At 32.9% G+C, this 13,148-nt stretch overlaps 1 long non-coding RNA gene across 1 annotated transcript; it reads right to left on the bottom strand.

Annotated features, from left to right (window-relative positions):
* Window positions 1-9,798: 9,798 nt before the first annotated feature.
* On the bottom strand, window positions 9,799-11,287 carry LOC126686102 (uncharacterized). Its single transcript, XR_007643783.1, has 2 exons — window positions 10,622-11,287; window positions 9,799-10,069 (listed from the first exon to the last, which is right to left on the bottom strand). It is a non-coding gene; the product is annotated as an uncharacterized LOC126686102 (long non-coding RNA).
* Window positions 11,288-13,148: the final 1,861 nt, after the last annotated feature.

The following is a 13,148-nucleotide window of genomic DNA, read 5'->3' as shown; positions in this document are numbered from 1 at the left end:
CAGACTCTCTCAAATCATAACCCTGGGAAAAATTGGGAAAACAACGGGGTCAGATATACTGAGATGAGTTTATACCACTATTTACATTTATCAAGTGGAAAACCTTTAAAACCATTTAAAACATTTAATAATGATATTACGAATAATAGTTGGAACCCTAATCCACAGTTCTAAATAATAAACATAATCCAATAGGCCTGGTCCCAAGAGCTGAGCTACACCGAGTTACCACTGACCATACTTATACCATATCCAGAGTCCCGAGAGCTGTGCTACACCGAGTTACTCTATTTGGTCCCGAGAGCTATGCTCACACCGAGTTGCCACATTTCCATATATACCTTACCCAGATCATTACCAGTGCGCACGCAGTCCTAATGATGCCCAATAGGTAGCATGGTCCAACTAAGAGCCATAATATAGAAATAGTTCGAAATATACGTACAGTATATATATTTAATATTTAAAATAACAATTTACTTATTAAAGCTGTAAATAGTAAGTACAAACTCACTGCTTGCTAATCCACGTGATAACCGGCAAGCAACTAATCCTGGTTCGCCTCTGAAGCACGAACAGTACACGGGCCTAGACAAATAAAATAATTATTAAAAATAGACCCTAACTCTAGAGAATACTGGACACCACATAGAACTAGCACAAATAACACGTCGGAATTAAACAATCCAGAACAACACAAAAATACCCAATAGGTAGAAACGCCCAATTAATACAAGTCCATTGAGTTCTCGCTTTAAAATCCAATTTACAAATATTATTTAAAAGTCTTTAAATAAAAATTAATTTCCAGATAGTGGATTTGCCGAGTTACCAATAACTACCAAGCTAACCTCACTTGTCGGGTGACCCAAGTCTAACCCGACTCAAACGTTTATCAAATATAAATCCGAGTTTATATTTATAAAATAATTCTATAAAATAATAAACCATTTTAAAATCGAAACTCAATAACTTCAATTTCAAGTAACCCAAGTTACAACCATAACTTAACGGGTAATTGATTTTGGAGGTCACTATACTTTTCAAAAATTGCAAAATGGTGACCGAACTTCAAAACGTAACATTTTAGTTACTATACTATTTGGTTTTGTTAAGATAGAAGGATTTTTGGTCACCGAAGAAAAATATTTCGAGTTGATTTTTTGTTGATTATGTGTATATATGAAATATAAGGTATTATTTTTCATAAATAACCAAAATTTGATTACTACATATGTATATTTGACCGTAAAACACTTAAAAACCTTCCAAAATCACATATTTGAAAGTTTAGTAACCATTTTGTTACGTTTTGAAGTTCGGCCACCATTTTGCAATTCTTGAAAAGTACAGTGACCCCTAGAATCAATTACCCTAACTTAACCATTCTAAGTTATAAAAGTTTAGAGACTAAACTGTACTTTAACCAAATTAGGGACTAAACTGTACTTTAGCCAATTTGATATCCGAAATCAATTTAATTACTTTTGTTTATAATTAAAACAAAATATAAGGTTACCAACCAAAAGCTTACTTAAATAAGTTATAAAAACGTTAAAGGGCTAAATTGTAATTTAGCCAATTTATGCCAAATTGATTTTCTTAATTAAATATAATTATCCGAGTAATTATATTAACTTAATTTATAAATAACTATCGTTTTCAATATTTAATTTATAAGTAAAAATAAAATGCAAGTTATTAGTTAAAGTTTAACTTTACGGATTTATTTTATTTAAGTAAAAGACTTTGGTGATCCTATAGAGTATTTAACCATCTCCTACATTCAAAACAAAAACAAACCCGCCATAGCCTACAATCACCATCTTCATCAAGGATTCAATTACAGGAACAAAGAATTTCTCAGTTTCAAAACAACAACTCCATAACTTTCAAACAAACCTATAACTAAGCAAACTTGGTAATCCATATGCCCCCTAACATCAACAACACAATAACTCATTTACAAAACGAAACCGAGAATCGTCAATTATCAATAGATCCAAATTGATGGATTCAACCCACAACCGATAGCTTAAACAACAATTAACTAACACCCCCTTAAGACTTATAATCATGAATATGATAATTTCATAGCCAAGGAAGAAGAAAAATAATCGGCAGTAGCTAAATCAATCAAGGAGCAGTTTATATAACTCTAAAACGGTAAACAATGCAGCGATTAAAACGAGGTCGATTACGTACCATTTTGTAAAAATGAGATAGAGAATCGAAGGTACGAGAGTCTAGAATCTCTAGGAGGAAAAATAATTAATTTTGATCTACAAACGAGAGAGAACGATCAAAAATTCAAAGGTATCGTTTATAAGCATAAACTGAAATTAACTAAAACGGTAAAACGGCGATGGCTCAAACGAATAAAATAACGTACCGTTTCCGATTCCGAAACTTTAGAATCGTAGAGGATCGAGTCTACAATCTCAGGGATCAAACGATTCTGATTTCGATCCAAAGACTAAGGAGAATGAATTAGAAAACTAAAGTAACATTTTAAGTCAAAACAGAAAATAAGAGACGAGGAACTCACGATGAACACCAAGGTTTTGAGAATGATTTGCAGCGTTAATCTCTAGAGTATCGATTGAAATAAGACGGCTAGGGTTAGTTTGTTGTATGGTGAATAATTTCTGTTTAGAAAACGTTCTTAAATACCGAAAGAATCTAGGTTAAAATGGAGTTGGAAAGGGATAGGAAAACACGAGCCAAACTGCTCGTTTGTGCAGTTCAAGTCTCGAACGAGACCAGGCCAAAATCATTAAGGTCTCGTACGAGACACACAAATAATCAGGTCTCCTTTGAGACCTGATTTAAAAGGGGTGGTTCAACCCTTTTGGTTGAACCACAAACCGAACCAATTACCCTTACCACAAAAAAAAAACAAAAACGACCAGAAAAATATTGGAAATTTATCGGAAAATAAACTAAAATTTTACGGGATATTACAAATACACTAGTGTTTTCTTTAGATGGATCAGTGAAATATCAAAACTCATAGTGGAGTTGTGAAGGCGGTCGTGTTTCGTTGATGCCTTTGGAAAATTTTCAATTCAATTGAGGGGGAATTCGTTGTTAGGTAAATTTTAGTTTTGTTGTTTATTTTGTGTTATTTTGTTAATGACAATGCAAATTGGTGGACTAGGATAATAGAGATGGACAAATATGTCAAGATGGATGAGTGCATGTCTCACAGAGTGTAATGTCTAGAAAATGTTTCGAAGGAAAATTAATTTCAAATGTTAACTTGTTAAAGTAATTGAAATGTTTTAAAAACGCAATTGTGCCCAGACATGTCATAAATATGCATTTGGAATGCCACGAATAGGAAACTGCATTGAGCATTAAGTATGATAACTAATTAAAAGAGAAATAAATAATACATGCATTTAGTACACTGATCACGACATTAGATGATTAGGGTTGAATGCAACTCATTGGGGATGAGAGCTGTCATCACCCTGGCGCACAATTATGTAAAAATAAATTTTATCAGTGAGACTTTTTCAAGAAAAATGTTGTGTTATAAACTCGCGAGTCATATTGTGAAAATGATGTTTAAAAGTTTTTAAATTTCAAACGGTTTTGAAATTTTTATCTGGTTGGTATCTAGATAAATACTCTGTGATGACGGTGGTGATTTAAGAAAAAATTGCATTGGATGGATTTGTTCATATTGTTGGAGTATTCATACTTGATAAAGAAGAGCTATGGTTATAAGGTTGTACTCGAGGTTTAGTTGTGGTGAATGCGGAAAAATATTAAGTTCGGATTAAAGAATTGTGTCAGATTCGAGTATATAATTTGAGGATTTTAGTTTTAAGGAAATTGGTTATGCTCTGCGTGTTCATTTACACTGAAATATTTAAAAGGAATTTTGCTTTTACAAATTCGATTTCAGTTTAAAAAGTTTTGGTACCAGTATGGGAATATTTCGTAAACGAAGGGATTTTTATTTGCAATTGTTTTTGAGAAAGAGGTGAAATTTTGTCAATTTTGATTAAAAATGGATTTTAAAATTTTCTAAATGAACGATTTTCTAAAATCGTGAATTTTATAGTGAAAGTAAGGTTCGGTTATGATATCAAAGTGAGAGTGTTTTATTCTGTGAATTCGTTTACGAAACTAGAAGAATTTTTCAACGACTTAATTAATTTTGGTTGAAAATGAAATTAAACTGATGATGATGTTAGTAATTTCAAATTAAGGCGGATGGTATTATTACATATTTTGTGGTTGCGGAAAGCATTTTTCTATAAATTTTTCCTTTTGAGCAGAACCAATAAACCGATTGATTGTGATTTGAATAAATGATCTTTGGTAGGATTCGAGGTGTTAGGGATTGAAAAAAAATTGAGGATGAAAAATTTTGTTATCTGAAGTTTAAGTTAGGTTTTCCTTAGAAATTTTTGTGTTTTCGTAAATCTTAGTTCGCGAAGTTGATGGTATTGTCGAGCTGATCTTAGTTGGTTGAAGCGAAACGATTCTAGTGGTGTTTAGTTTTTGGTCGTTATTTTGTGAGAGCATATTTGATTAGGATGACATTTTGATTTGTTGATAAGTTTTCTCGTTTGAGGTAATTGGTGTTGTGACCACTAAGTGATATAGTGCTTAGGCGTTAAGTGATGTAAGATTAATTCCAGTGAGAGTGTCTGTATGTTGTATGTTGTGGTTTGTAGCATTGGAGTTTGGCTTAGTATGATTACAATATGAATTTTGTGTTTGTCCCTACACTTGTAGTATTACTTTGGTAATCTTTGGTACTTGAGCCTGTTATTTTAAAATTTTACTCGTTTAGCGTGTTGATTCTTTCCCGATTGGAAATAAGTTTCTAATTTGTTCACACGTGGTGTTTGAGAAGTTGTTTGAGGTGACAAATTATTGAACTTAAAAATTTTCGCATATGATTGTGGTGATCATTCGAATTTTCAACTCAGTTTTAAATTTGAATTCATATTTCAATAAGTTGGGGAGAATGTCCGTAATTATTTTTTAGAATGTTTTTGGTTAAATTATGTTTCGTTTCGCTTTGACTCTCCTCAGTCTTCTTCGTGGCAGAATTATCTTTAAGAGAGTTTTTTTTTAATCTTTTAAGATTGCAGTTTTATTTTGCTTAAGTTGAGTTATGCGGTTTTTATTTTGTTTCCTTGGGTTATCACCTGGTCGTAGAGTGATTTTGGGAATCAAAAATTTAATTTGTTGTTGTTTCTTTCGTTCCGTTGGGGATGCGTTGTTCCATAATTTGAGTTACCTGTGATTTCATACGTGTTATAATTAATTCTATATAATTTTTTTGTTGTGATAAATTCGAGCACGAATTTTTAATAAGTTGAGGAGAATGTAATATCTCGTATTTATCTTTTATTATTTTTAAATTAGTGCATTCCGTCGAGTTTTAGGTAATTTATTATTATTATTAAATATTTTTATTTAATTTTATTTGAGTCATTCGTTGATTGGGTCGTGATTCGATTCGTATTCGGTTGAATTATTAGTTAGGCATATGTGTTGATATTAGTTAGCTATGCAATTATTATTTTGGCCCATGAATTGTTAATTAAGCCATGCATTGTTTAAAGGGCTTTTTATATGTTTTACGGGATTTCTTAACCCAATAACTTTTATACGGGCCAAAATTTTTCTTTACTTTTCATACAGCCTTTTATTACTTTCTTGACCTAAATTTTTAAATTCTTCTCTTTTTTACGAACTTCTTTCTTAGCTATCTGATATTGCTGATTTCTTTTTCGTTTTTCTCTGAAAGTAGCGGTTTCTTTTCTTCTTCTCCCCACGATTTCTTCTTGTGATAGTCGTCGACTTTCATCAAGTCTCAGTGTCGCTCCACTGCCGCCTTCGTTGTGCCGTCGTTGTTCTTTTATTTTTGTATTTTCTTTTCAGATCTGAATCGGAGTTTATTGTCGGAAGGAAGAATATATATCAGAAGTTTTTAACAATTTTAAAAAGTTTTTTAAAGGCATATCATCAGATTTTGAGACAAAAAGATTCACTGTTCTTCTTCTTCTTCTTTCTCATTTTCAGATCTAGAAATTGATTTAATAACTGTTTTTAAGTCACAATAATTTTTTTACGATTAAACATGTGTAAAGATTATCTTTAAGGAATGTAATACTAATTTTCATGTACATAAAATAATTTTATAATTTTATGGAATGAAAATATGTCATTTCTGCAGTTTTACTATGTTATTTATGCGTTTTTTTAATTCTGCGGCACGATTTGTTGATGATGGTAGATTGATAAAATTATTGTAATGTTTCAGTGTTGTTGATTTTATGTTAATTTTATGTCGATAATCAGTTGATATTTATTAATTTTAACATTGACAAATAAGATAATGATGTCCGTGAAATAAACTAAAAAAATAAAAATTTAACTGAGATTAGATAATGATATGTTAGCATTGGGAAAGTAGACAAATAAAAATATTGAATTATTGTAATGTTACTATGTTGAAATTGTGTTGATTTTCGGTTAATATTTTGTTGATTTTAACATTGGTGAAAAAGACAATAATAATATTGAATTATTATAATGTTATAATGTTGATCTTGTGTTGATATTGTGTTGATGTTATGTTGATATCAACATATATAATAAACTAACTGATTTAAATTTTTAATCTTTTTTATACTAATTTTTATTTTTTCAATTTAATTTCAATTTTTTTATTTTATTTTCACATATAATGTGTTCTTTTTCGTTAATGATAAAATGAACTAAATATCAACATAATATTAACGCAATATCAACATAAGATCAACATTGTAACACTATAATAATTTAACATCATCATTTTCTTTTTCACCAATGCTAAAATCAACAAAATATCAACAGAATATTAACATAATGTCAACACTATATTATTACAATAATTCAACTTCATTATTTGTCTTCTTCCATGATGCTATCATATCATTATCTAGTCTCAATTTAATTTAATTTAATTTTTTAGTTTATTTCACAGACAATATTATTTTATTTGCCAATGTTAAAAAAAAACAGTCGATATCAACATAATATCAACATAAAGTCAACATAAAATCAACAACACTGTGATATTACAATAATTCAGTAGTCAATCAACAAATCGTTTTGCAGAATTAAAAAAACGCAGAAACACAAAAAAAATGCAGAAATAACAATATTTTATTCCATAAAATCACAAAATTATTCTACATAACATGAAATGAGTATTAGATTCTCTAAAGATATTCTTTTATACATGTTTAATGGTGAAATAACAGTAAAAAATTAACAAATTACAGATCTGAAAATGAAAAAAAAGAACAAAAAAATTCAGATCTGAAATCAAAACGATAAAAGAAAGATGACGGCGAGACGAAGACGGAACGACGGAGGTGGAACAGCGGAGTTGGAACGACGGAGGTGGAATAATGGAAGAGAAATGATGGAAATGGAACAGCGGAGACGGATTGGTGCGAAGAACAAAAGATGAGTTGAGAGAGAGAAAGGAGAGAGAAATTTGAGGAGAGAGAAAATTATTTGGTTTATGAGGTTTGACTTGGAGTAGTATATATATTTGTTCCGTATAAAAGTAATAATCTGCAGCGTGGATGGTAGTTTTCATATTGAAAACTCTTACCCGTATAAAAGTAATATTTTTGCAAATATTAGATGTTTATGTAAAAAGCCCTTGTTTAAACCCTATTGGCCCATGCATTGTTATTTTATCCAATTTCATGCAGCCATATATTCACGCAAAACTCTTTTATTTTAGTTTGTTATGAGCAGGTCTTGCTCAAAGATAGAATTGGAAACAGAATCACGCAAATTATGCTGCAACCGTTTTTTTTATTCTTTCTTATTTAAATTGGTTTTAAACCCTAATTTCATTAGAAAACCGTAGTCGTCCTCCCTACTTCAAATCTCTGTGATTTCTTGTGCAAATCATCAACCAAAGTCTAGTGTTCATCACGTTATTTTAAGTTCCGTTTCGTCCCAACGATTGTAGACTCACTCCTCTACACATGCTTCGGAGTCGAACCAGGTTTAGTCGCTTGCCATGTTTTCACGTGGATTAGGAAGCAGTGAGTTTGTAGTGCTATTAAGTACATCAATTTATTTTTGTATTATGAATGTTTTGAATTGTTTAAAGAGATTATGAATCTGGATTGAAACGAACTACTCGATAGGCTTGTATCGAGACTATGTTCACCGATATATACTCTGGGATCGGCATACTAAGGTCTTGCGTACGCTGGTAATTTGACGAGGATTTGTTCCCGTCCACTTTGTGTTTTTCGGTATGATATGTCATACTCACGCTGGGATCATTTTAATATTGTATTCCATAATCATATATTATATTAGTATAAAAAGGCTTTGATTTAAGGGTTTTAAACTTAATAAATATAAATAGTATAGCAAACTCATCTCAGTATATCTGACCCCCGTTGTTTCCCCATTTTCAGGTTTATTATTTTGATCGAGTCTGCTGATCTTTGAATCTTTATTCCTCGGAGGTTTATTTTATTGTAATAAATTATCAAACTGATTTTATTCTTAGATCGCAGTAGTAAACTAGAAGTCTTTATTATTCTAGTTTGTGTGTCGGTTTGGTCTGACTGGCTTAATTTTATGCTTGGGAATATTTATTGTTTAACTCCGGTTATTCATTATTTAATGTAAGTAATTATATTTAAGTTGTTATATTATTTGTATGTTTGAGTGTTTATCCACGAGGCTTGCAACGGTTTCTGGTACGACCATATACCCATACCCTAGCACCGGTCGCGATCCATAAAATTTGGTCGTGGAACGTTTGTAAACGTTTGGCTTAAATGGCTAAAAGGGTGAAACGTTTGAATGTTTCATAACAATTGTAAACTTTTGGCTTAAATCGCTAAAAAGGTGAAACGTTTACGTTTTAAATGTTTGGATTGGTTTTGTTAGGTTTTAAACGTTTGGCTTAAATTGCTAAAACGGTGAAACACTAAGATTTATTTTGTAACGCTTGTAAGCGTTTGGCTTAATTCGCTAAAAAGGTGAAGCGTTTTGATTTGTTTCCTAATATTTTAAATGTTTGGATTGGTATCGAAACGTTTAAAGGTTTGGTTTAAATCGCTAAAAAGGTGAAACATTTGGATTTGTTTTGTAAATTTGTTTGTAAAGCTTTTTAAACGTTTGCATTGGTTCCCTAATGTTTTAAATGTTATGCTTAAATCGCTAAAGAGGTGAAACATTTGGTTTTGTTTCTTAGCGTTTGTAAACGTTTGGTCTAAATCGCTAAAAATATGAAACGTTTGGTTTTATTTCGTAATGTTTGTAAGCATTTGGCTGAAATTGCTAAAAATGTGAAACGTTTGGATTTATTTCGTAACGTTTTAAACGTTTAGTTTTGTATCTTAACGTTTGTAAACGTTTGGCTTAAATCACTAAAAAGGTGAAAACGTTTGGATTTGTTTTGTAGCGTTTGTAAACATTTGGCATAAATTTCTAAAAATGGGAAACGTTTGGATTGTTTCGTAACGTTTGTAAACTTTTGGCTTAAATCGCTAAAAAGGTGAAACATTTGGATTTATTTCATAAATTTTTTTCGTAACGTTATTAACGTTTGGATTGGTTTCGTAATGTCTTAAACGTTTGGCTTAAATCTCTGTCACGACCCAAATTATTGAGCCGAGACCGGCGCTAGGGAATGGGAGTGGTAGCTCCGAAACCCGTAGCAAGCCTAAAACCACTCTAACTTTTTCGCGGAAACGCAAACACAACTATCCTATAAACATGTAATAAGAAGACACGTTTACAATCATAACGTACATCATATATATCACATCATCGATACAACCATAGTGGGCATCTCACTTCCGTAACTTGTACGTACTAGCCCGTCTATCGATCAATACAAAACTGACAACCAAAAGACGTCACATCAAACAAACATTAAATATGTACACAACCTATAAGACCTGACTATTCTATGCTAAGACTCGTCATACGTATACTACTGCAGCACCAAGGGGACTCGTACTCAGCACACCAAAGACGGTCTGTCTGATCCGACTCTAAACACCTGAAAACATCAATGTGAGGGGTCAGTATTTGGGGAAATACTGAGTGAGAAAACACATTACTAGGGTATTATAGAAAATAACATCGCATTTAAAACAAACACATATATACAAACATATTATACTTCAAGCATTTGATCCGATCGAAACCCTAATACCTTAGTATGCATAATGAACATTATCACAACATCTAACGATCGATCGATATGAGTCCGGGATAGTTCAACCAGCCGACTCGCAGATACAGGCCCCGGGATAGTTCAACCAGATAGGCTCTGTATCGCATGCACAAACAAGTATGATATACGACCCATGAAATCTCTATCTATGACTTACCCGGACGCTGGTGATCACACAGCCTATTGACACCCAATAGGTAGCTTGTTTCCCCCGGATCATATACTAGTTTTCACAATCTATATATATTCGATAATACGATGCACAAATTCATTTCTATCGATAAAATACTATAGCATGCGATGTAGTTTAATATTATATTTATAATATAAAAACTATCTATTGCGTAATAATACTCAAAGTAAAGTTTAACTCACAACGATCGCTATTCCTTATATCCAAACGTAAGCTCCAGGAGACTGGTCCGTCAATCCTCGTCGAGCTTCTTGGTTCGTCATACTCGTAGATCGATAGTCCGTCACATCTATCACAGGATTCTATCGTTAAAATATATACTTAGAGAATCTTGTTCTTAAAAACTGCACTAGGTACCTAACACGACAAAAGCACGAAATATAATCGTCGTGTTCTAAACGTATCTTTCTCTATAGATCTCTATTCATATCTCTATTACTCATCATGTTAATGTTCATTGCTATAATGTCTTATTAATATTCATTTTAAGACATTTGTCAGAGTTCTACGCCCATATCATGCCATCAGAGGCCAATTTTCGCTCCCGGAAGTCCCCCGGAGGTCACGATCGAAGTAGGGCACGTCGTGCTAGCTTGGCACCTCGTGCCCTTCATTTTTCATGAAGGGCACGACGTGCCCTTCACTGGTGCACGTCGTGCACCCTTGTGGTGCACGTCGTGCACCCTTCTGGTGCACGTCGCGCACCAGCACGACGTGCTGAAGTGCAGCACGTCGTGCGCACTTTGGGGGCAGCGTTTTTTGATGCTTCTGGACCATTTCCGAAGCTCCAAATACCCCAAAATTCATACCAATGCATACCTAAATCATCTAGGCTCAAAACTTATCAAGAATCTATATGAAAATGGTGGAAAACGACGTGTTTTTAGCGTTTCGATTCAAACATAGCATTTTTCGTCGAAACAGCCCGTAACCTCCGATTTTAACACTCAAATCCAAAATCTTACCTTGAAATGAAGCTTATGATTGATAGAGCTTCCAATTCCGAACAAATCGATATAAAGAACGCGCGATTTGGACGAGAAACGGCGAAACGGCGACGGATCGTAATCGATCGTCGAAAGCTTCTGTAACTTTCGCTTCCTCTGATCATCACTTCCTTTCCTTACTCTTAAGGAAAGTTATCATATAAATCTTGGCTAATTGTCCATTTTGATCCTTCATCTCTTTAACTTAAACCATTTCTCTTTTAAACTTTCTAATTTAACCAAACGGTTAAATTATCCTTTTAACTCGATTATCTACGTATTATTTATATCCAAATAAACAATACTACTCCAAATATAATTATTCTCGTCGATAATCTTCCAATTACTATTCTCGAGGCTAAATTGGCTAATTTGTACTTTGATCCTTGAATTCTTCAAAATTGACAATTTAGCCCAAAATGAATCCGCGTCCAAATTTTAAAAGGTCTCCGATTGACCTGAAACTTTTACCACCAATACTATAAAACATTTCGCGGACCTTGGCGAAATAATTCTATTTTCGGACTTAACTGGTTAAATTACCACTTCAGTCCCTGAACTCTAGTTTGTGACTTTTCTTGATATTTTTCCTTATTTTCTTATTCTAATCCTCAAACATATACGTCTTACTCCATATTATCCTTTTCTTTAATATCCAATATCTTTATTTCTGTAACTCCGGTCCTTCTCTACCGGACACGTTGTACTAAACGGCACCTGAACTTACGGGGTATTACATTCTTCCCCCCTTATAAAAATTCGTCCTCGAATTTTCATACAACCTTTTTACTTATCTTAAACCCTTGACCCTTTTCATTTGTTCCTTGTTTAACATTCAATACTATATACTTTGTATTCCATCACACGCTTTCTTGACTCGTCGCTCCTATCCTTGTACATCCATCGTCGATATCCTTATTAAATCCGACGTCTTTCTAATATCACACAATATCCACCTCATCTTATCATAAGGGCAATCTTCTATCTTCAAAGCATAAACTATAAATCGATTCCTATACTCAACTATCCTCTTTTCATACTCCTATCATACAATATGAACGTCCTAGTTCACCGTCCAATCATTTTCATTCCGCTATTCACGTACATCTATCATTCACTTCTCTTATACAAACTTCATCCTTCATATCCACTTCTTCTCTTATATCCTTGTTTAAGATCTTTGACATCCCGTCAAAGAGATACTTACTTTCTAACACATCACTAATCGGGTACATATCACTGTCCAACGTATTCACGATCTTAACTATATACTAGCTCGTTAACTTGAAACTAAGTTCATATCCTAGAAGCATAACGTCTATGTTTTCGCAACTATACGTATTCATTCGCCTCTTGGTCTTGATCGCAGCTTGCTCGCGAGCACTTCACTTCCGTTACAGAGTTCTGGTCTAGGTATACTTACATGAAAACAAAACTCTTTCAAAACTCTTTCGATAAAACGATTCATCTTGAACTTTAAATCAAATTTCATTTTCATTTTAACAAAATTGTGCACTAGGGTGATGACGTCTCTCATCCCCAAAGAGTTGCCACATCTCACCTTTTCGTCCGAACATAATGCATATGATGCATGTCCTATCGATGTATGTACAGATATATGTAGTGATGCACTTCTATCAATGTCGTGGCACTTATCGATGACTGTCGCGGGTCTAGGCACAATTATGTTTTCCAAATTGTTTAAACAAACAACTTTCAAAAA

The sequence above is a fragment of the Mercurialis annua genome, linkage group LG6 (genome assembly GCF_937616625.2).
Source record: "Mercurialis annua linkage group LG6, ddMerAnnu1.2, whole genome shotgun sequence".
In the NCBI taxonomy this organism is placed as follows: Eukaryota; Viridiplantae; Streptophyta; class Magnoliopsida; order Malpighiales; family Euphorbiaceae; genus Mercurialis; species Mercurialis annua.
This window is presented reverse-complemented; position numbering and strand designations above follow the sequence as displayed.